Source organism: Apis laboriosa, unplaced genomic scaffold (genome assembly GCF_014066325.1).
Source record: "Apis laboriosa isolate Shangri-la unplaced genomic scaffold, ASM1406632v1 scaffold29_cov151, whole genome shotgun sequence".
NCBI lineage: Eukaryota > Metazoa > Arthropoda > Insecta > Hymenoptera > Apidae > Apis > Apis laboriosa.
In genome coordinates, this window is record NW_025222728.1 from 784,077 (window position 1) to 809,028 (window position 24,952).

General features: G+C 44.8%; 1 long non-coding RNA gene across 1 annotated transcript; it reads right to left on the bottom strand.

The window, feature by feature from the left end:
• On the bottom strand, positions 1-24,534 carry LOC122714318. The gene is made up of 4 exons (XR_006346624.1): positions 24,292-24,534; positions 5,265-5,949; positions 4,726-5,189; positions 1-4,014 (listed from the first exon to the last, which is right to left on the bottom strand). It is a non-coding gene; the product is annotated as an uncharacterized LOC122714318 (long non-coding RNA).
• Between the last annotated feature and the right edge of the window lie 418 nt (positions 24,535-24,952).

The following is a 24,952-nucleotide window of genomic DNA, read 5'->3' on the forward strand; positions in this document are numbered from 1 at the left end:
TCGTTTCCCTTTTTCTTCGTTATCATCTTCTTTTTCCCCTCGAATGAATAAATGGTATTGATAGAAAGAAGTAATTGGTCATCTTTTTCCATTCTGAATAGTATCCATTTTATCGCGTAATTTTATCTAATCGCTGGAAAAATTTATGTTTATCCTCCGATTACATAAAATGTGCCGAGTTAGCTCGCGACCGATCTCATATTTTGTGAGCGAGTTTATGTGTCTCTCTTATGGTGGGATATTACAACGGTCAAAGAAAGATAGCGAAACCATGCTGAAAAAGGCCTGTTACTTTTTCGACAAATAAGATTTCCGTCCCTTGAGTCACACCAGTGACTCACACGCCCAGAACACAACGAACCAAGTGAGATGTAACTGAATTATCGGTTACTCGGTAAATACCAACGGTTTTCCTACATCGATAAGCCGGTTCGACAGAAGAAACGAAAACATTCTTTTCTTATTTCAATTTATCATTCACGAGAAAAAAGAATTCCCCTATTTCATCTATATAGAAACATAAGTCGAGGGAGATGCCAAGAGATATAATTATAAATCAAAAGAAAAGAGGATCGATTTTATATATGATCGATATTGTTGTATTAAAAGAAATGAAGAAAGTGACTCGAATTGAATCATTGCCATATTTATAAATTTTTCTAGAAAACGATATGAATTATATATTATAAAATATAAGTAACATAAATAATTCGATCGTAAAATGAAGTGGCACTAATGTTTGTTTGGTGCAATGATTCAAACGAGTATCAAGCGTTACTCGTGATTCCAACGAGGCATATCATTCTTAGAACCCTTAATGCTTCCACGTTTCCCGCTTCCAAGTTGTGGACGGAAATAGATCATGTCGCCCCTCGCGAATACCCGACTTTTACGGCCCTGAATCAAACTCGTATGGCTATTATACAACAAACGCAATCTTCTAACCTTGGTCCAGACAGAGCAGTTTCTTTTCGATGCCCGCAGGAAATCATGGATTGTGATCGTACATTCTGCGAACAACGCTTTTAATTCTCGATAGATATTAGAAAACGTGGTCTTGATCAATTTTAAAACCTCGACGAATTATCTTTTAAAACATTCCACTTTTATACAAATAATGAGCTTGACTTCTTTTTTTTTGTGTGTGTGTGTGAGAAAAAACAAACTAATAACTAATGTTTTCGAGAATATATAAATAATTTTACGAAACGTTCACCTCGCACGAACATGTGAAATTATATCCAAATATGACGATGAAGAGCTAAAAAATTAAAAAGTATATCATTTTCTTCTAAATATGAAGAATAATGTTACTTGGGCATTTCCGGGAAATACCGGTGGTAAAGAGATTATCCTTTATGGGGTTTCCAGCGATCAACGGCCCGTGACTTAATTAATATCGATCTCATTGACATCAATTTGTCGTAGTAGCAGTAAATTCAGAAATCAGTAGTCAGACGCGAACGCGACCTACTTATCTACTTCGCTAGATTTTCTTTCAATTTTCTCCTTGATTTTAACAACGTTATCTAAATATTGTATAAATGTTTAAATATTATCACATCTTGTTTTATATTAATTTGTTGAAAAAGACTTTACGTATGTCTTTTTTAAAATTGATTTTAAAAGATTAACATTATCGAAAATAAATATTTCTAACCGTATAAAATTATCTTACAAAGTTCAATAGTTCAATAGTTGTAGTAACCCACGTACATACATGCGTTATTTTTCTTAGAAAAATAAAAAATAATTATATATTTTCTCCTAAACTCCTTAACAAATCCTGCTTTAAAGAGGTTAATCTGAAACTGACTACAAGGTTCTGGTAGTCAAATACTACTTTCCTAGATAAGCACGCGTTATCTATTAATCCACGCAATATACGTATATATAGCTTCTAAAATTGCCTTGATATTTTAATCTCGTACAATCGCTTTTACATATAAAAAATAATATATAACAATTCTCCACATTAAATCATTAAATAATTTTCCATCGATATTGTGAAACTTTCCGATCGAATTATTTGATCGAATTGATAATGTAGCGTTGATGAAAATAAAAATGTGTATTCTAAACAAAGTAACAACGATTCAAGATGTCACAGAATTCTTTCGTAAAGTTCCAGAAACACGTGTCAGGCCACGTGTTTTCTAATTTGTAATTTAACAAGAGAAGAACTTATTTATAAATTTGAAAAGAAATTATTTTTGAAGATCATATATGATCAAATGCACGGCATGCAATAATACGATTGTTTATATTCTTACTTTCTTTTTCGGAACGAACCTCATAAAAATTCACATACTGCCGACTTTTCCTTTGTTCCATGCCGCGGAATTCTTCTATTTCCGAAAACAAAGTATATCACGAAAAAACATTAGAAACAAAGAAAAGAAATTTTAAAATCGTCGTTAATTTTTCAACGAGATAATTAATAAGAAGAATATGTAAAGAATATGTAAACGACAACGAAACAGTGGACCGAGAAAGAACGTTATTATCCTTAACCAAGAAAAAAAATAAATGCTAATGAAACATTCTTTTCGAAAGAATTTAGTAACACATATATACGTGTCAGATAATGAAACCATGTACTAACGAGATAATGATAATGAATGTGCGCGATTATACGAAAATATCGGTGAAATGAAATAAACGGCGTGCAGGGAGACAACCGCGTGATTTTACGCCCCTGGTCTGAGACAATATGTGGTCCGATAGCCTTGAGACATAAGTCTGCTTCTTTTTATTTTTATATCTGACCCGAGACAACGACATTCTTTCGCGGTAAAATCGGTTCTCTTTTCCCTCACGATCACGCTCCTCGAAGCCCGCCACCGCGAATGTCCGATAAACGCTTTACGAAAAAAAACGACTACCTCGTTCACTGGCTCACGCGCTACTGACACTACTACATCACTCGACGGATCTCATTTTCTCGGTTGATCAACGAACAAACAGACCGCCACGCGACAATACACTCGGAAGATGCCGAATAAGTTTCTAACCTCCTATCCCATGCAGACTGGTCTTTGACCGGTCACATGGCGCGAACCGGAGAGCGACCGATCGATCTGCGTCCAAAATACCCCGTACTCTGCTGCTCTCCCTCTAGCTTCCCTTCCTCTCACTCTGTCTGTCGCTCGGCTGCTGGCTCGTGTCTTCCTCGCGTTTCTCCTCGTCGTCGAAAATCTCTCTACGCGTATTTTCTCCACGTTTCCACCGAAAATCTGGTTAAACGAAAATGCACACGCTCCTCGGCAAATAGCACGATGCGCGTAGTATGTATCTAGTTCGAGAATAAGCCGCACCGCGAGGAAACACAAGCTGCGAGTATCTTTTTTTCTCCTATTCTGGCTGTAACGCGTGCAAGAGAGAGAGAACTCGAACGCAGCACAGAGAGAGCCAATCGTCGAGGACCCACGTAGTCGGATGCTGATGTAACGGAACCGGGGATTGGTCGCCGCGTACTCTCGTCGCAATGCTCGTGAATCATCGAAAGATATCGATACCAACGACGAGCACGCGTCACGAAATGTGTCTCGCGCACTACTGAGCCATTCTACGATCGGATTCGGACTTTTCGGGCCGGTCACTCTTCGCCAAACGCGAGAGGGGAAAGAAGCGAAGGCGGTTGCCTCGCTTCAGCTCCCGTTCCTCGTCTCTGTCAGGCACACGCGTGGCGCCATCTTTGAATTTCCCTCTCTTTCTCGCTTCTCCCCTTCTCTGTTGCTCTGTACAACCTCTCTTCTCCTCGCGCCCCGATCACGCTCATCTCTTTTGCGCGCGCTTCCACAGATGCTTCGGAAGGCACCCTGTACTCGAGCCATCTCTTGGATTTTGATTTTTGATTTTCCCATGGAATCTTCTGAATTTTCATTGGAGGAAAGAAGACGCTCGACGAGGCAAGAATTTCAGAGAGAAGTGGATTCTGCGGCGAATGGCACGTGCTTTGGGCGTCGTGTGGAGGAAAGAGGAATCCCATTGATTCTTCCTCGGCGTGAGAATCTAAAAGATTTACATCTATGAAATAAATTTCATATCGCGACGCGTATACGTTGCGATTTTAGTTCAAGATTTTTTTTTTTTAAATAGAAAAGATTTTCGGGAGAAAGGAGAAGGATGAGGAATCGCGCCAAAGAGGCAAAAGAAAAATAAAAAAGAATAAGCTTTTCATTCGAATTTACCGGCTATCGTTTCGCGTGGATACTGTGACTATCCCATTCGCGGTTTTAATTACGTATTTAGACCGAACTTTTCCCTCTTTCCGATGATGTCCTTTCGAGCTAATTAAAAACCGCCTCGAGTGTCTCTCTTAATTCTGATGGAAGCTCGCCAGAAGTTTGCTTTTCATCTTGGAGATCGCGTTCCTGGCAATAAAGGGGTTGCTACGACTACTTAAGCGCACAATTGATGGTAAAAATCGCAGCCAAATATCCGAATACGGATGCAAATACAGCCGCCAGGCGCAAGAGGCGGAAAGAGGTGGAGAGAAAAGGGGGACGGAGATAGGGGTTTGACTTTTTTCCTCTTTTCTTTTTTTTTTTTAACTGACCCAGTGAAACGGATTCAAGGATCTTGGACAAATTAGCGGATAAATTAGAAATCGTTCATGGAGGAGGGAGGGAGATAGAAAAAAAAAAAAAGTAGAAATCGAGTCCAAGTACAGGCTAAGTACAGTGAAAAGTTAACCGAGAGGGTGGAAAAGCAGATACTAACACTGGAACGAAGTGACTCGATATCGGGGAGTGTCTCGGCGTTAGCCCCGAATTAATTCGTTGGGGCGGCTGGGGGATTCTCCATTACCAGCGTGGAACGAGCAGCAGTAAAGTGTTCCGCCTTAAAAAGAATACCTTCACCTCCGTCTCGTCTCGTCTCGTCTCGTCCCGAGGAATTGCTCCTTCCTACTTTGCCATCCTCCTTTCTCTCCTCGAGCTCTCTCTCTTTCTCCCCCCTCCATCTTCATCCCTTGCTCCTCTTCCTCGTTCCACCGACAGCAAAACGAATTGTCTGAAAAAAATTTGAAAGAATACCCTGCGCGTCTAAACGAGCATTAAACGGTAGAACAGTCCGTTTCCACGATATTCACGCGCCACTCGACGACGACAATTTGCGAGCTGTCGAAGGCTGGAGTGGGCGGGAGTATGGCCAAAAATATCCCGCGACGTTCAACTCGATCCCTCCTACAATTAATCGTTTCACGATTTACCAGCAGAGAGAGAGAGAAAGAGAGAGAAAGAGAGAGAGATTTAAATTACTTTTGTCGTGGGTTGTTCTTCGGCCAAGCTTCCGACGTGCATTACATTCGACTCACGCGATAAAGCGCAGAAGCCCCAATGAAACTGGACCAAGTGAAAAGGAAATAAGATTCAATTAAACGAGACAGTTAATTGGACAATCTTCTTCCCCTATTTACGGGGGAAACCTTGCGGGCTCGAGGTTGGCTCGTTCGACATTTGCAACGGTTAATACACTGGTAATTACAACTGTCGCAATTACCACGTAGTCTCCTCATCGGTTGCCTCCTATTTGGAAAATCCAGAGATTCGTCCAAGGCTTCCTTGAACGATCGATCCCCGATAGCGTTAATACCATAACGGCAAGTTCATCAGGAAGAACTTTTCTGGCTTCTGAAAAATAACCGATTACTCTTGAAATATTTTTTCCCCGATATCGATCATGGCTGATGCCAATTCCCGATCGTTCCTTCTATGGCGGTGTAGCATACAGATGATTCAGACCAAGAATCCGTATTTAAGAAGGAAATAACGTTGTCCATGGGCACACGTGTCGCACAAAGGCCGATCTCCAAGTGCCTAGGCAACTACCTCGTCTACCTCGTTGCGGCCACTGCGAACCATAGCTGGCCTGACGTTCCATAAGTGTCGGACTAATTATATTCCATGGCCGGTGACCTTCGCTCGTGCCAGCTGTTTTCTAGATCTGTAAACGCACGAGAAAAACGACACTGGTTAATACCTTGTGTGTCGGATTTTGTCCGCGTGAAAATTTATTGAGGTTTTCTTTTTCTTTTTTTTCTTTTTCTTTTTTTTTGAAATTCGAACGACAAAGAAGAAGAAAAAAAGAAGGGAAGACAAAAAAGAATCGAAAAAAGACAAGACAATTGATCGAGAGAGGAGCGGAAGAATATTCAACTCTCTTTTGAACTCTGTTTTAAAAGAATGGAATGGAAGTACGGGGAACGGGAATCGAAAGCATGCGATTCAGATCGACACGAGTCTGTTGTCGTTGCGTTTCGAGGCCTTTCCGAGATAATACTTGGAAAACGATTTGAAACGGCGCGATGACTGATGCGATTGAAAATTTGCAAGAGTGAATATGCGGTGAATATTCGCGTCGCAGGGGACAGAGAAGAATAGTGGCGAGAGAGGAGGAAGAGGAGGGACAAGAGGAGGCCGCATTGAAACATTGTGGACGAGATAAGGCCGGAATTTTCAGCGCGGATAAATGTAAAAACTCGGGCTACTCGGTGTTCTCGTTGTAATAATCACGAATGGGGAAGAGAAAGCTTTTAATCTTCCGCGTATAGGTTTCGAAAGACGGGGAAGGAAAAAAGTGAAAAAGAGAAAGAGATCTATGACCGGGCGAGATTGGTGTGAAGGGAGCAACGAGGGGTTGGAAAACGAAAAAAAAGGAAGGAAAAAGGAAAGAGAGGGGAAGAAAGGGAAAAGAAAAAAAGAACGGAGAACAAACAATCGTTAACCGTATTTACATAATGTTTCAACGGATCGTGAATATCGCGTGGCAGTATGACCGTGTTGCACCCTGCTCATTTTAATTAACCTATTCTGCTTTTCAGCCACCAGCTGGAAATGTAATTATTTAACTTTCGGCGCATCTTCCATTCGCTTTCCCCCGCTGAATAATTAAACCAACTTTTTTTCTCGACGCGCGTTTAGCGTACGCGCCGCTCTCTGTTTGCACCCTAGATTTCCACTCTTTTCCCCCTCGTTTTCCCCCGACGAAATTCGCCAAAACCAATAGGAAACCGAGCCGTGAAACATGCGCCAATTATCCGATAATTATTCCACGTTGATCCGCGATAAATAGGCTTTCATCTTGACGTATCTCGTCGAGATGAAATACAAATCAAGATGTAACACGAGAATCTCCGAGGAGAACCGAGTTTCCAACTTTCCAACAGGAATTTCTTTTCGAGCAGAAGGCAACCGATAAGAAATTGAAGGAACCGTCGTTAAATCAAAAAAAAAAAAAAAAAAAGTTAATAGTTAAAACATTTCCAAAAAGCGAAAAAAGATCGAGGAAAGATTCATCTTCAGGGTGTGGTGTGTTTCGAGAGTTGGAGGAAGCAGGAAGGTCAAGGTTAAACTTTGAACACCATATGCACATATTATGGGTACAATTTCACCCCGCTGCGTGTTTCTTTCTCACTTTGTCCGCTTCCCCCCTCCCCTATTCTGTTCCCTTCTCTTTTCCCCATTCTTACTCGTTTCCGCCTGTCATCCCCTCCTTTTTTTCTTCTTTTTACTTTTTTTATTTTTTTCGTCCTCTCATTCGTTTCGACAACATCTCTTTCTCGAAAGGAGGATGGAATCTATCGAAGCAGACATAGGTGGTTCTTCGTATATATCCCTTGTTCAACCGGACCGAGCTTCTTTTATTCGTCGTTTTCTATTTACGGTGTACGCTATGGTCAATCTTCGGGGACGTTGGAATGACAAGGCTACTTGGCCGGTATCCCTGTAGTATACCCTGTGTAATCTTTTTTTATTCAGCCCTCGTGCTAGTTTCGAGGATGGATGGGAAAGAGGAGTGACTGTAAAATGGCGAAGCAACTTCGGGAGAGAAAATTAATTTCACGTGCATCGAAAAAAAAAAAAAAAAAGACGATTTCCTCTTTATCTTTAGCGAAATTACTTGTTACCGATCGATCGTAAATTTTAGAACAAGACTTGGAACTCCGCTTTCGCGGAGAGAAAATTTGCGGAAGGAGAATAACGACGACGACGACGACGACGAATTCGATCACCTCTCTAAACTTTCCGAATTTCCAAGATCAACAGATTCCCAAGGGGAGAGCAAATTTTCCTGCTAATGATGCGAAGATTCGCTCCCGCGATACACCCACGCACTGATTACGCCACGAGAAGAACCGGAGGAGAAATAATCTCGATTTCCCAGGTCACTGTTCCTTAATGAGGCGGTCGATGTCGAGAGGTGTAAAAATTCGGTTAAAAAAAAAAAAAAAAAGAAAAAGAAAAATGGAAATCTGTGCCCTCCTGAGGGAGGAGAGCACAGAGTCGATATAATAAGAAACAGGGGCGACGCCCTCGAAGAGCGAGAGAAGAATTCGCACAGTTTCTATCGGATGCGTCTATAATCGGCCCACGTTACGTGAATTTCGGCGGGTTATTCATAGACAGACCTAGTCACCCTGAGGATAATTTTATGGGAGTGTTCGAGGATAATTTTATAGAGGCATTGCCACTTCAACCGCGAGGTTGTGAACACGGATAGTCACAGGTGTTATTTTTGAACGAGCTTCTCTTAATTCTCACCGCAAACCCCCCCCCCCCCCTCCTCCCCGGTGTTCATTACCGTGGCCCGCATTACGCCGTATTTTCAATTGTTCCGAGCGTGCAACCTAATCGACGAGCATAAATCTTGCATCTCGGTTATGCGGACCTCCCTCCCCGCCGCTAATCGATACGTCCGATCTATCTTGCTTCGAGACTAACTAACTTATTTACGATGTACCGGTGCACGGTTTACGAGAGATTCCTTTTAACAGTTACACACATATACGGTGGGAATTAATTCGAATTAATATTTCCAAGAGAAGAGAGAGACGATCGAAGGGAAAAAGGGAGAAGAAGAGAGAGAAAGAGAGAGAGAGAGAAATATCTTTTTTTTTCCCAGAAGAGCGTGCAACACGCCCTTTTCAAAGGCATCCACTCCAACTAGCCACGCCACCTTCGACACCGATAAATTGAAATTATTGGCGCGGCTCGCCGCACATTACTGGCTCGTTAGCAAGATATCGCGTTTGCGAGTCGGTCCACCCACTTCCCGCCTCGTTCTCACGACTTTTTTTTCTTCCTTTTTTCCTTTTTTTCCATTTCCAAGAGGCTCTCTGGTTACGGCTCTCCGTTTTTTCAACCATTGCACCACTGTCAGAAATGGGGAAAAGGAGGAGAAGGGAAGAAAAGAGAGAGAAGGGAATCAGCGGATCGGGAAATTATGATTCATTAAGAGCTAGATTCGGGACACGTTCGATGGTGTGTAATTTGCGATAGGGGCGCAATTTCGTTGAAACGAGAAGGCGAGCGAGCGAGCAAGAGAGAGAGAGAGAGAGAGAGAGAGAGAGAGAGAGAAACGAGAGACACTCATCGGTTAATTATTTGGTGGACTTTGAAATTCCTATTGAGGGATCGAGGAGAACGATAAAGGCCTTCCTTTCTCGTGATTAATTTAGAGATTATATCCACAGATCGAAAAATCGAAAATCGATGTCAAAATAGAATATATATATATATATATGTAAGAAATTTTTCGAACGAGCGTTGAATGAAAACGCATTATTCCTCGTTATCGCTTGCTTTGCCGCTATCTCGATCGAACTTATCAAACCGCGGAAACGTGGCATTGTATTTATCACCTAGCTAACAGTTAGATAACGGGGAAAAAAAAGGGGGGGAAAAAAAAAAACAACTCGAATTTATTATACATTGTTTCACGGTCTTCAAAATCGAACTTGTTAACTTCCCTTCCTCCTCCTCCTCCTCCTCCTCCTCCTCCCTCCCCCTCCTTCTGCCGATGATTTATTATCGCGAGGTATTAATTGTCCATTTATTTGACAAACGTGTTCGATGATTTTGATTGGAGCAAGAGGACATGCAATTGGTACCAAATTTGAACGATTCGTTCGTTTCGTACTCGACGAGTAAATGTTGATTAATATGTCGATCGATGCTTCTTTCCAATTAAATGTAACATCCATTATAACGAGTTGACAATTTCCTCCGTGTCGTCGATTATTTTCGACAGGTTGATAGGATATTTCGCTGTTTATCGACAATGATCGCGTTACAGGATGATTCGTTAATCATTTCGTTTATCCGTTCCCTCGATTCTTTATCTTTTTTTTTTCTCTCGCATAATCAACGCTCCCAAATAATCGTGTTTTTATTAACCGATCAGCTTCGGTAAAAATTTCGTCGCGAAACGATGGGGGCAGGAAAAAATTTCCCAGTACAGGGGGAATCTCTATAACCTATTCGGATTGAATTTGAGAAATGTTGTCTCTCGTTTTCCCTCTCTCTCTCTCTCTCTCTCTCTCTAGAAAAAGGCACGCATCCTCAAAGGTTTGTTTCATTGCAACGGGTGGCGGGCAAGTCCCAGCGGGTATGTGCACAAAATGCAGACTCGTTCCATTTACGTATTCTCAAAGACTAGGCGAGCTTTTACACAGTTCACCTTGAGCCTTCTGCTCGAGAAACATTCGAATTTAATTCCACCTTTTTTAACTATTTTCTCATCTTGAGAAATGTAAATTATTATTATTTTTTTTTTCATTTTCTCTTTCCTCTTCCGCGAAGATGGCGCGAAGATCTGAATATTCAAAAAGAAAAAAANAAAAAAAAAAAAAAAAGAAAAACGAAAAAATTTTCAATTCGAGCGTAAAAATTTAAAAGCTATCTCGTCAAATCAAATTTCCAATGCCGACATAACGGTAGACGGTCCCGATCGATCGTTGTATTTTCGTCCGTCTCAATTTGTCCCATGAATCGAACGTGTTTCGTCAGAAAGGAGCGCGGACCTGCGAGCTGTGGAATGGCGGATAAATCGATTTCTTCCGGAGCTGGTAGCCCGTGTTCTCGTGTCTCCGCCAGCGGATCGTGTGCCATCCATTCCCGCTCTGTTTTTTTTCTCTCCTCTCTCTCTCTCTCTCTCTCTCTCTCTCTCTCTCTCATACACACAGTCTCGTCGAGACGAGAAATAACGGCTCGAGGCGGCTCTTCTTCGGTCGTCGAAACAACGTGCACGAGGTAAAACACTCGTTGTCGCGACACCGTGCTTGGTAATTAGCATAATTCTCGAGGAAATACGAAAATTCGCCGAGACACGGGTCTCGTCTAGGTGGCCGTTCTCGTTCGTGAACGTTCGCGAGCACAACTCGCGAGAGCGAAGAATCGTTGCCGCGGCACAGGTTTGTACGCAGTCAGCGGCACCACCGGCAAGCACCACCACCACCATCACCATCACCACTACCACTACTACTGCCATCACCGCCACCACCACCACCACCACCACCGGCTTCAAGGCCCTTCAAAGTTCATCTGCCGACTCGAAAACTCCGCTTCTCGACACAGCTAGATGAAATTTCTCTCCTTGCTTCCTCCCTTTTCGAGAATCCTTTCGACGGTTACAGGGGAGCGGCAAGGTTCTCTCTTTTTCATCGCGAAGTATCGCCGCTTTTCATAATTAAGTATAACCTTGTTGCTCGCCCCTATAATCAAAGGATCCCTCTATTCTCCTCCCTATCTTCTGGTGTCTCGTTTTCCTAAGAATCGATTCCTAAGAATGACGAATCTCTCTCTGACCAATGGGAGGAGGGGATCGAGTCGAGAGAATTTTAAAACTATATAACTCTTATCTTTCGCTCCTTCAAGATTATCGAGAGAAAAAAGAACGGGCCCCTCCACCTGGAGGCTTCTCTCCACCCGTGGAGAAAATGGAGAGAGGAAAACGCGAGAGGAAAACGCGAGAGGGAAAAGTTTCGCCACTGGCGGGTTGATTGTCGCGGAAGGAACGAAAAAAGGAAAAGAAAAAAAAAAATCGGAATGAAACCCGGATCCGGAATGTTCGCGCTTCCCGCAAAAAAAAAAAAAAAAAAAAAAAAAAANAAAAAAAAAAAAAAAAAAAAAAAAAAAGATCTGGTGATCACGTTTGTTCCACGAATCTCCATTTTCGCCTGCAAGGAGCCAAGGGAAAGCCAAGAATGAATCCATCCCTCCTCCTTTGCCCTCCGTTGAGCCTGTTAAATCCAGGCCAACGTTCCCCTTTTATTCAAAAGAGCCAACGAAGAACGGCTTTTTCGTTGAACACCCGGTAAACTTGGTCGCTCGACGAAGAAAGAAGATTCGACGGGAAGCCGTTTCGACGACAGGGTCAAAGGTGACGGGGGTCTCCGAGGGCACGAAATGCTAATGTGCCGACCATTGCATTCGAATTATCGTTGTTATACGGTTGAACGGTGTCGTATGAAAACGTTATTTTTTTTTTTTTCTTCCTTCTTCTTAACGAAATTCCACGATTTTTATCGCGGAAGAAAAAAGAAGGGGGGCGAAAGAAAAAAAAGAAAAAATAGTTCGAGGAACTATTAAGCGAAATAATCGGGAGAAGAAATTATCGATATATTGATTAAAATCAAATTTATCGCGATTCGAAAATGCGAATGGACAAAATCGTTTCGAATTTGATTGGCAATAAAATGTCCAATTTAATTAGCTTGCCAGGGGAGGGGGGAGGGACGGTAAATATCGATGAAAATTGAAAATCAAATCTTCTATCTGGCAAATTATATTTTCCAGATATTATTCGCCCGGGGAGAGGGATTCGTTAACGAAAAATATGATAAAAAGAGATAAGAAGTAAAAACCTAAAACTAAATCGAAACATTGCAACATGTTGCAACGTTCAATGATGCGAGACGAGTTTGTACTCTTATTTACAAATTAACGAAAAAAACTTTCGCGACTCCTTTACGTTCGAAACGAAGAGGCCTTTTTCCCTTTCCTTTTCTTTTTTTTTTTATTCAAACTTTCTTCTTTGGCTTTGCGCGTTCTTGCACACCTGACCTGGTCCACGATGGGCTCGGGGATTTCGTCGTTAATTTCGACACAGAACGAAACACAGCGAGTATCGCGAGTATCCATTATGAAGTTTCGCTCGGTACTAACGACTTCACGTTTCTTCCTTTTCTTTTTTAGTTTTCCGGAACCAACTTTTAAAATATCGCGTATAATCCCTTCGTAATCGAAACTGGATTAATAATGTTCGACATTGTTTCCAGGCCAACCATTTTCTCGCTTCGTCTCTCCACGTCGACAAGTCAACTCTCGGTCGATTTCGTTTGTTCATATTCATTTTTTCTTCTTCCCGTACGTACGTAAGTGGACGTAAATGAAATGCTAATTCGAGATCTGAAATTATAATTTTTCCCGGTATGTTAAAACACGCGTGTGTAATAAGCTTTCGCGTTCTATCATTATTCCCGTATTTCCTTCGAGAACCATATCGTAGTTCATCGCCTTCGACGTTTCGACGTTAGGGGAGCGAAAAATTCTTCGAAGATCGAAATTCGGGGGGATCTCACCCCAGGAAAACTTGGAGAACGGGGCTCTCTCGAGTTCCTATCTCGGCCATATCTTCGATTCCGTTCTCTCCAAGCAAATCGTCCCATGCTCCATTCACCGGAACCATCATTCACTCGCCTCGAGAAACTTTGCGTTTACCTGCCTCGATCGATCGTTGCCTCGATATTTATTACGCAAGCTGTTTATACCGATCCCGCTCTAGCCGCGTTACGTGATTCGTATTATTATTCGTTCCTCTTCCACGAAGAAAATAGTAAATAGGGATTGATGCGCGGTTTTTCGAAACTGTTTGGTAAATATACCGTTTAATATCGTTTGTTACGCAACGTAACGACAGCGGGAAGAGAGAGAGAGAGAGAGAGAGAGAGAGAGAGAGGAAAAAGGGATACAAAAAGAAAAGAAAAGAAAAGAAAAGGAGCAGTTGAAAAAAATTGCAGCACCGCTGGAAAATTGGAGAAGGAGAATTTTTTTTACAATCCCGCATTCCGAGATTATTAAAATTCTCGATGATTTTCGAAAAGCATTTTCGAATTTTCCTCCTCTCCCTTCCCTTTTTTTTTTTTTTTTTTTTCTATCGATATTAAAAAAGCTGTTGCGGCCCAGCGGCAAGAATTCACCATTTTCCCGGAGCGAACTTGGCTCGCACGCCGGACGATTATTATGTTTCCCAAGTAAACAGTGATATTAGCTTGTCGGCGCATGCAAATATTGCTTTCCACGGAAGAAATGAGATTTTACGCGGAACTTTTTTAAAAGCCCCGAAATTACGACGGAAAATTGAAACGGCGCGGGGCGTGCAATTTATGCGTCACCTTCGCCCAACTTCTCTCCGCCATCGAAAAAGCGAAGGAATGGGGAGCGAAGGAGGGGGAGAGAGGGGTCCGCCGCGATCGAACCTTTTTCAACGGCGCGAAAAAGAAAGGAGAAAAAAAGCGAAAACCGAGAGCCGACCCCCTCCTCCTTCTCTCTCTCTGGACAAGATGGCAAAGATCTCGTAACAAGTGGTTTCGAGCGCAATGGGACAATGGCGCTAATTGTTCGCGTCGCGATGCAAGTCGCAGTTCTTCTTCGACGACGAAAGAAACGATCGATGACGATAGCGATTTTTTTAAAATTCAAATCACTCTTCGAAACTTTACGGCTTTGCTCGTTATATTTGCTCGTGTATCGTTCCTTTCGTATCCGGTGCTCGGCTTACTTTCTGATAAATATTTATATCGAGGTTCGTAGGGGGAGGGGAGGGGAGGAGGCAAACACCGGCAAACACTTTCCGTGGAATCGAAGTTACGTGTGCAAATTCGTATACCGGACCGGATATCGTTGTCTTTCTTGACCTCATCCTCTCCTCCGCCCCCCTCCCCCGGAAAATCGTTGCAATTTTGTAAATCATTCGATCGAGTTCGACCGATATAAAAGTTAAATTAAAGGCAATCGAGAAGGCAAAGAACTCTCGAAAGAGTTCGACATCTTGGCAAAAGAAATCGGGAAATAAATTTTGGAGAAATTATCAGAGCTCGTGGACTCGAGAACGCGAGTAAAAGGGTGGCGTAAATAGGGCATCGGTGCGTTTAATAGGACTTTTTCTATCCATTATCTGTTTCCACTCGATTAAGAGAATTCAGCCACCGATAGCTCGAGCAACGTGCAAATTCCTTCCGTTTATTTTTCTCCCTCCCTCTCTCTCTCTCTCTCGAAAAAACGAGATCTCTCCTTTCCCGGAAGAGAAAGAGGAGGATGAGAATGGGTAATCGTTCGAAGAAATTTTTTTCGGCAAACCGTGGAGGGATGCGACGCGGGAGGAGCAAGTTGGCGTTCACCTAGCAGAATTGCGAACCTTCTGGGGATGACGGTTTACGTAAGGCCGATTTAATTAAAATTGATGAAGCACGGTGGTAAGCAGCCACCGGGGGGAGAAGTTTGTTACACCGAGATAGAAACAGGGAGGGGGGGTTCTTCGCTTCTGGTTCTTCGGTTCGTCGAGTCGCGGATAATTCGCGTTGACGTTGCAGTTGACAGTGCAGGAGGTGTAACGGAGGGGGAGGAGGATAATCGTACCACCTGCTCGTTATAGGGGACAAATAATAAATTCTTCCGCTTCTTTCCGTTCGAGGAAAACCAGTTGGAAAACGAGAGGAGATTGGTGTTTGAGCGGCTATCTTTTCTCTTTCTTTCTTTCTTTCTTTTTTTCTCGACGGTAATAGAGAGACCCGGCCGATAAAGGTTTTTGCTTTCTTGGCAGATTCGCCGAGGTGGGTCGGGCGGGTGACGGTGTTAAGTAAACGGAAGCTGAAACGGCGGTTAATGGATTCGGGAACGCTCCTCCTCGCTTCATTCGGGTATGCAAAGCGGGAGCAAAGAGTAAACAGAGAAGCATCGGGGCAAGATAGCAGAAGAGACTCGATGAAAACGATGGGCCGACCTTAAACGATCAGACACACTTTGGTTAATCAGATTATCCCAACCTGTCCCCCCTCTCGTATTTTCCGCGCTTTTTTCCCCCGCCAAACGAAGCTCGGCTAATTATTACGCCCGACTCTCGCGAACTTCTCCAACTTTGGAAACTTTCCTTTTCGCGACTTGACCTCCGATAATTTCGAATTCGGCCGATATTCTTCTCCTCTTCTTCGATCTTTCGACCAGTCGGATATTCGAGAGGAAGTGGATAACGAAAGAGGTCGGATCTCGATTGTTTCGGGAGAAGATTCTCTCCTCTCCTTCCCGGGAACGTACGCGTACGTAATTTTCTTCGTAAATTACGCGGGAGGTTTCGTTAAAGGTGTTCGTTAATCGATAAATTGCCGGCGTTTCCACGGCCCGTAAAGAGTTTAATCTGATCGAAGGGTGTTCGAACGACGTCAGGGGTCGTCGAACGTGCGGACGACCGACGCCTTGCCACGCACGCACACATGCGCGCACACAACGCACACTTTCCACATTCCTCGTGGAAGGAGGGCTGTGATAAATTATCCGCCGGTTATACACCCCCGTCTTTAAACGGTGCTCTATTTTCAAACGACCGATGCCTATTTCCCGACCGAAGGTCTCGTTCCAACAATCTCCCTTTCTCCATCGGAATCCGATAAGCAATCCGTCGCGATACGACGAGGAACGGTCGTGCAACTAGGCGGCCTCTAAGCGAAACTCTACGCTTCCCTCTACGACTATTCGTCGCGTTTATCGTCGCTAATAAAGCGTTTCTTACGCGGTGGTTAGATACGTTGTTCCCGTTGTTCGGGGAAAAAATGCGGGGGGAGGGGATCGCGCAAAATGGACCACGACGAGGAGCGAGAGAGAAAATCGATAGGGAGCGAGCGAGAGCATCGAGCGATCGAGCGCTCCGGTGGTTCTTCTCTGCAACCACGCACGTGTCTCGCTTCCCTCCCTCCCAGTGGTTCTCGATTCGAGAGCGCGTCCATCGGTGGAGAGCAATCTCCATCCTCCTGTGACCCAGACGGCGGAGAGACGGAGGAAGAGACAGAGGGAGGGACAGAGAGATGATGGAGGAGGGTGGAACGGTTTCGATCGGACAGTAGTCAGCTTCCGCTTTCGATTCACGCGGGACCCGATGAATACGGGATGCGTACGCGAGAGAGCACGAGGCAATCTCGATGCTAAGGTCAATGTTTTTGGGACGGTCGGAGTGTGGCAAGGGCGAAGCCGGCCATGGAACGAGAGAGAGAGAGAGAGAGAGAGAGAAAGGGAAAATAAAGAGAGCGAGTTGGACAGAAAGGGAGGAAACGAGAGAGGGAGAAAGAGAGAGAGAGAGAGCGGTTGCTATGGCGACCGTGAAGGGAGAGGTCGGTTAAGGGGAGGCTGCGAGAGACGAGGAGAGACTGTTCGTACGGAGAGGGAAAGAGAGACTGGGAAAACTATTACTCTCCTCTCTACTCGGCCGTCTTTCTCTGTCTCTCCCTTCCGTTTCTTTCTCCCTTCGATGAGGTCTCGCCTCGTTTCGTCCTTCGTCAGTCATCGGACAGAGGGTTTGAAGCTGGAGTGATGTTAATTGCACCGCTACCGCCAGCAGGCAATATGTATTCGTGTACAGAGCGATGCGCCGTAACTCGTAAACGGCAACGACGGTTCGAGCTAGCTCGTTTCTCCTCTTTCGTTCCAAAGGGCGGAAAGGTAACGGCACCGCAGAGAGTAACAGGAAGGGAGAGAGAGAGAGAAAGAGAGATGTCAACTTTTGATAAAAGTGGGCTAACGTCGCGTGCTCCTAGACCTCCCTACTCCTCCCTTTACCCTTCTCCCTCGTTATTTGGTTCGTGTCGATTTAGGCAACGCGATCTCGCGTTTTTGGATCACACCACGTTTCTTTCGTTTCCATCCTGTTCCCCCAAACGCGTCAGCCTTTTGATCGATAATGTCGTTCTTGACCGCAAACGCGTCGACGCCAACGCGTCTCGTTTCATTGTGTCGTCGAAGCTTCTTCTACGCATAGGTTGAGGATCGGATGGATAGTAAGGGGAGGAGGAACGGATAAATGGGATAAATTTTTTTCGGAGATTAACGCGAGATTTCAACGCTGTATCGAGTGGCGTCGAGATACGTTGTTAATTTCGCACCGAGCGTTTTAATTAACCCCGATTACGAGATGCGGTATTAACGAGAACACGAGAAAATAACGGCGGGACGAGACGTTTCTGACAGAAGTGGGCTAACTTCACGGCATTAATAATATTACGCCGCCCTGCGGGGTGGAAAAAGCGATGGACGTGGAGGGGGTGGCGCGAGTTTTAACGGAGGGAGTTTTAATTGTGAAATTAAGGAAATCTGACAAATCTATCTTCCGCCCTCCCCGAGATCTCGAGGATCTAGGGGAGGGAAATTTAAAATTTTCTGTCGCCGAAGAAGGAGAATAACGTAAAGCGTAAATTCGAGAAAGGAAGAGAGGGAAGAGAATTGAATTGGAATCGATTTCGAGATTAACTCGCGATTGTAACCGATGCCAGTTGAACCAAGACGAGCCATTGTTTTCGGGTTTAAACGAAACCGCTAATAAACGCATAAACACACGCAGAGCGGTCTGATGCTTTTAATTCGACTCGAATAATCCGGTGTTTACGCGATTATCGCGCACACCTGCTCGATTCAATATCCTCGACTCTCGGTTCCTCGGAGAATTTTCTAACATCCGTCCGCTCGCCACGAAAGCTCGCGTGGTCCCCGATACAGGACGAGACAATTGCGCCCAATCTTTTCATTCGTTCCTAAACGGTGGTACGCACGGTGGAGTGCCGGTGTGAAAGGCGCGGAGATGAGACTAGACAACCGAGCGATAGCCACGACGAATGCCTCGTCAGCCGATCTGGAACGACGCGGTGGCGTATAATAAAAATTGAATCGTAACTTCTTTTATCTATCCCTCGAATCTCGAATTACCTCGTTACGTAATAAATGTTGCATCGATGCCTATTATATCGTACTTCTTCTTCTTCTTCTTCTTCTTCTTCTTCTTCGTCGCGTGGTCGAAGTTAGAGCAACCCACGCTCCTGAGAGAAAACGCCAAGAGAACAGTCTTTTAAGCATATTAACGCATCCGTTTCGTACCACGCGTACGTTGTTAGAAGATACACATACACACACACACACACGGGACAGGGATTTTTTGCGACGAGATGACACGAGATAGAAATCAGTTTCTCGCCGCTGGATCTCTCGCGATTTACAGGTTGAGTGACGCGAGCGAGTGAAAAGCGAATTTTTCTTCTTCTTCTTCTTCTTCCTTTTCTTTCTTCCTTTCTTTTTTTTTCCCCCTCTCTCGACCTTAGCATCGACATGGACTGTGCAATTTTCCCCTTTCGTCTGCCGATAACTTTATCGGGAGAGAGATCTACATTAGAGGCGGGACAGGGTCGAGGACGAGGATCCGGCGTGCGCATTCTCCGCGCCGGTTCTCCAAGCTGGAATAAAGGGGAATGAAACAAAAAGGGGGAGGAGGAGGAGGAGGAGGAAAAGCAGCTGGCCCGTTCTGGCCTGTTCCTTTTGTAGATTACTCGTACGGTATCGGACACGTAGGAAATAAGATGTCGAGCGGCTGGCGTGACGTCACCGGTTCCTTCCCCCCTCGAGATCTCTTCCATTTTCCTACCTTCTTTTACACCATCTCGCGAGAATCTCGCGAATTCGCTCACGTTGCACAAGGCGACGTGACACACACTTGAGCATAAATAAATTATTTTTGCTCATCCGAAAGAGCCCCATCCTCAACCACTATTCGTTTGGAAATGGTGAAAAAAATAAAATGAGCAGTGGTGATAGGCAGGTATTTAGCGAGAGGCAAGGAAGAATCGGAAGAAACGGTAAGCATTAATTCTTTCCATGTTCGAAAAGCGTCGAAGAACGCTGTCGATCGGATAAGCTATCGATCGGAAACATTGACGACCGTGTTTTCTAATCTCCGACTGCCGCCGAGCATGGGACGATACCGGTATTCGATACGATAATCTAGACCGTTAAACGATTATCGATATCGCGTGGAGAGAAGCGAGGGGAGGAGGAAAGAGAGAAATACTTTCAAGATGAAAAGAGTATTGTACCTAGATGAGAGAAAAAAAGAGAGGGGAAAAGAGAAAAGAGAAAAGAGAGAGAGAGAGAGAGAGAGAGAGAGAGAGAGAGAAAATGAGAAGACGGCGAAAAGAAACAGAGATGCAAAGAGGATGAGAAGAAGTCGACCCCAACATGGCCGTCGAACGATAACGGCCCGCTGATAAGGGTCTACCCTCTCTTCGACGCTTTAATATCTCTCCCGCGCCTGCCTTTTTAATTATCTCTCCAGCGATAATGGGCGGCTCGAGCTTTCCACGGATAAATGTGAAGAGGAGAGGAGAAAGGGAGAAAAAGGAGGAAAGAGAGAAAGAGAGAGAGAGAGAGGAACGGAAAGAGAACGCGACGACGGTTTCCACGATGTGGAAAGGGAAGGACGAAGAGAAAAGGAAAAGAGAAGAGAAGAGAAGAGAAGAGAAGAGCGCGTGCAAGGAAAAATTCTTCCGGGATACGATGCGTCTGATAACTATTGGCCACGACTCTTCCTTCTGCTTCTCTTTCATCCCTCCAAGGATCAAAGTTACGGGTGGAAATTTTCAATTCAACGCGGGGGAAAGATGATTATTGGGAATGAAATTGTGCCTCGAGTCGGGTCTATCGAAGGAAAAAAAAAAAAAAAGATGATCATCGAGTTTCTCGAATTAATTATCTCGATCGACGACGTGTCTAGATGCGAAAATTGAAAGGCAATCAGGAGGGGGGGAAGGGAGAGGGAGTGACGGTAACGCGAAAATGACGAGGCATCCGTTCGCATCGTCGAAACGAGTCTCTCCGCTATCAGGTGATTGATTCGCGATAAGGCGAATATCGATACCGCAATTTTATCGCGCTTTATCGTATATTTGGAAACCGTATTCGATATCCGTTCGACTCGACCGTCGAGGAGAATCGTAGAAGTGAATCTTACAAAATTTTATCGTTATTTTTTAATCGTTTTAGTTAGACGACCGGTTACGACGATAATCGAAACGTTTCAACGATTAACGGCCTCGTAAACTTTCTTCACAATTAATATATCGCGGGTAAACATCGTGGATCAATATCCACGACAGGACGATGGAGGATGGAGTAGTCGGTACAATAGCACGGATCGAGATCACAAATCGTCACGGGGATGACGAGCAGCGGTGCAGTCTGTTCCAATAAATTTCGAAAACAATTTCGTTTGTGCGAAGCAGAGCGTGGGAGGGAGGGGGGGGAGAGGATGGACGAACGGAGGGGAGGGGGGGAGAGAAGGGATGGAAGGACGAAAACAATTTCGTCCCGAAATTTCCATAAAGGCGAAACGAAGGAAATCCGCGCCTCCAGTCACCGTTAATTTTTCATCAGGCCTGCACTTAACTGCAGCTTAATTTCGCCTCCTCTACGCGAGCAGAGGTTGATCGTGCAATCGTGTCGCGTCGAATTTAAGCTAAAACGGGGAAAAACGAAAGGGGTGGATGGAGGAACGTCCGTCTTCGGGTCTTTTAAAAGGTGTCGGGGCGACTTTTCGCCAAAGATCCCATCCTCGATTTTCGAACCATTACTTTTTATTGGATCCGAGATCCGAGATCGCCTCCTCTCTCGCCATCTTTGCACTCTCTCCCCTTCACTTCTAACGCTTTCCTTCCGCGCAACTCCTCTTCTTCCCCCGAACGCGGGAAATTCTCGTTGAAAAGAGGCGCTTAAGAGGTGACGCGTCGAGGGAGAAAACGATCGAGATCTCGGGTCGCGCTCTCGATACGACTTGGATATGAAGATTTATCCGAAATTTTTAAGTAAAAGCGTTAATTCGAATAATCGACGAACGGAGAGAAGCGCGATAGGAACGATGATGCAAATGTTCTCGAGCGGCATCTAAATCACGCATGGTTAATGGTCGAAACGCGTGTAAAGTTTACCCGAGCATTCGTAAATACGATCTGTCAGTAAGCCGGACAGCCGGTCGAATTTTTCTCGAAGCGAAACGAAACGACACGGAGGTAGCACAGCTCCAGGCCTGGAATATTACCCGACAGAGAGGAGATACGCCGGCCGGGACGGTATGATCTGTCAATCAATCGCGGAGAAATCGCGAAAAAAAAAAAAAAAAAAAAAGTGAAAAGTGCATGTGACGCGACAGCCATGTTGCGATTTTTCCGCACACTACGCTACGAGAGGCATTATTTCCAGCATCGGTTTTGTGCTTTCCGGCCATTGAACTGTTCCATCTACACACACACACACACACTCCTCCACCCCCACTCGCTCGCCTCTCCCAATCCTATCCTCGTACTTCGCTATTTTTCTCCAATCTCTCCCGTCTCGATCTGTTCCCATCACCCTGTTTTCGAAAAAAAGAGTCGGGAACGCGATAAAACCCCAAGTTTCGAAAAGAATCGTTCGAGCGAGTAACTTTCGACCGGAGAGTTTGCTATCGATCGCGCGACGGTAAAGTGAATTAGAAAAAAAAAAAAAAAAAAAAGAAAAATCAAATCGAGCGATTCGAATGACGATTCGAGAGGAAACGGCAGTAGCTAAAAGAAGATTCGAAACGGGCGAGAGCGATCGTTACGATCTATCTATTAGGCATTTGTAATAAGGAAATGCCGAATCGAGCGGCATCCTTGGTAAACCGCGTAATGAAACCACCGATAAAGACAAATCTTTCCTAGTTGGTTGGGAACGAGGGAAGGAGGCCGTCACGCGAAGGTCAACATCTACTCCCCAGGACAATTATCAAAAGGGAACGAGAGGTCGACGTTGCGCTCCCTCTCCCCCCTCGACACCGTTCTTTTTAGAGAATCACGAAAGATAATCCACTTAATTGTTCTTCACCGTCCCTGCTGGTGCCCTTTGCCTCCAACGCTTCCTCCTCCTCCTCCTCCTCCTTCTCCTCCTTTCACCCCTCTTAATCGTCGAAAAGTGCGGAGAGGAGAAAACAGAAAAGGGGTAAGAAAGGAAGAAAGGAAGGAAGGAAGGAAGGAAGAGGAGAGGAGAGGAAGGGCCTCGAGGCGAAAGAAAAGCAAGCTGGAGAAACGGTGGAAGGCGCGCTGCTTCGAAGGCGGAAATGGGCCATTAGTTTCGTGACGAGTATTCAACGCGACGGATTCTCGGTCGTCGGTTGGATGGAAATCCGACCGAATAGGTGAACATCGACCCCGGTCCAAAACCCCTCTCCCTCCCTCCCTCCCCTCCTTCTTTCCCGAGGAGAAACAGCTTCTCGCTAAACGACGGCTGCACGTTTACGATAGTATTTACGTTACTGGAGCGAGGCCAGGGTGGGGTGGTTATGATAAATTTCCCGTGTACAAACTAATTTCAGAGAGCATAAACTACTCTCCTCTCCCCCGCCCCCGTGCATCGAGACCAATCTTTGCCAACGTCTCGCGGAACACTCGGATACTTTCAAAAGGCTTTTGATTTCGACCGAGAATTAATTTTGTATTTCCGCGAAAAATTTTATTAGGACAAGATTTCTACGAACGAGCGTGCCAAGAACGTTTTTTTTTTACGGAATAAAACGGGATAGGAATTAAGAGGGGAGGGAGAAGGAAAAGAAGGAATTCTTGCCGCGTTCATATCCACTGTTTCTTTACACAGCCTCGTATTTTACACGGCCCCGTTGTTGCACCGCTATCGCTAACCGCGTCTGTCTCTTTGTGGCTTTTCCTCCGTGCCCCTGCATCCGTTTCCGCTTGTTTCCCCGTCGCGTCACAGAGAGAGGCCAGGGTGGAGACCTGGTATCCGAAATGGGAAACCGTTTCCAAGGGGAGAACGGCGGCCGACAGAGAGCAGAGGGGAGAAGGGAGAATCGTTTTAAGATGGCAACCTCGCCTCAATTGCGCGAATTAACCTCTAACGAGAAATCTCGACCTCGGTGGAAACTAGTGGAACAGCGTGGACCACGAGAACAGATTCTGACCAAGCTATTTTCTTAACAGTCACGGTTCAGAAAGACGATGTTTCGACGAATCGTACGGATTCGTTCGGAACGATTTCGCGTTCGCGATTGCGAATTGATTTCGCCTCTTTGCTTTAAAATTAATTAGAAAAAGGAAAAAAGAAAAAAAAAAGAAAAAAGAAGAAAAGAAACTCACCGACACGTTCTTCGAAACGAGAAATTATCGAGCACCAATTTCGATTATCGACGTTACGCGATATCTTTCTTTCCACGAAAACCGCCAGTCCTTATCGTTGACAGCTTGCAGTTTACAGCGAAAAACAAGGGGATAGGTTAATGGCGCGCCATGCCACGTCGCGGAATCTAATCCAACCGATGACATAATACCGCAAAAGTTGCACCGATAAAACAAGATGGAAATAAATCGTCCGCTCGCGAACACTATTAAAAACCGTATCCAACCAATTTGTTGTCCCTTCTTTACTTTTATCGTTTATATATCGCTTATCGTCTCACCTTACGTGAAAGGGATCAAAGCCACGAAGATTTCGACAATTTCACGGATTCCGAGAAATCGTGTAGAAACCGTGGAGGGATAGTTCGGCGAACCCTCGTCGAAAAACTCGTCGACGAGCATTCCTTTTTCGAATCACAAACTTTCGTCGACATTTCTCGTCAATCGCAACCAGCGGGACCACGATATATCCTGAACCTCGGCGAGGTTGATACCCGATTTCCCTGGACGATCGACCGACTGCGTGCACAATAATGTTTTACAACATCGCGGCCAGAGGCTCGGATCGCTCGGGTTAAACTGAGAGATAATTGTCCGCTATCAGCTGACCCTTGTCGTCCATCCAGTCCCCCCTTCCATCGTCTGCCGCGCCTCCACCACTTCTCTCTCGCTCTGTCGGTTTCGCATGCAACGAAGCTTGCCAAGTTAAATGCATGTTTGCCACTACAGCGGCCGACAAAAGGCATTTTGTCGCGAGACACGAACAGGCGGAGAGAGAGAAAGAGAGAGTGAGAGTGAGAGTAAGAGAGAAAGAGAGAGAGAGAGAGAGAGCTAGGGAAAGACAAGTTGGTTGATAGTCAGGGACGAAACAGCGCTCTCTGCGCTAATCGCGACGCGTGCAACTCGCCAGATACGTGTACTAATATCGCGTTAATAAGGATC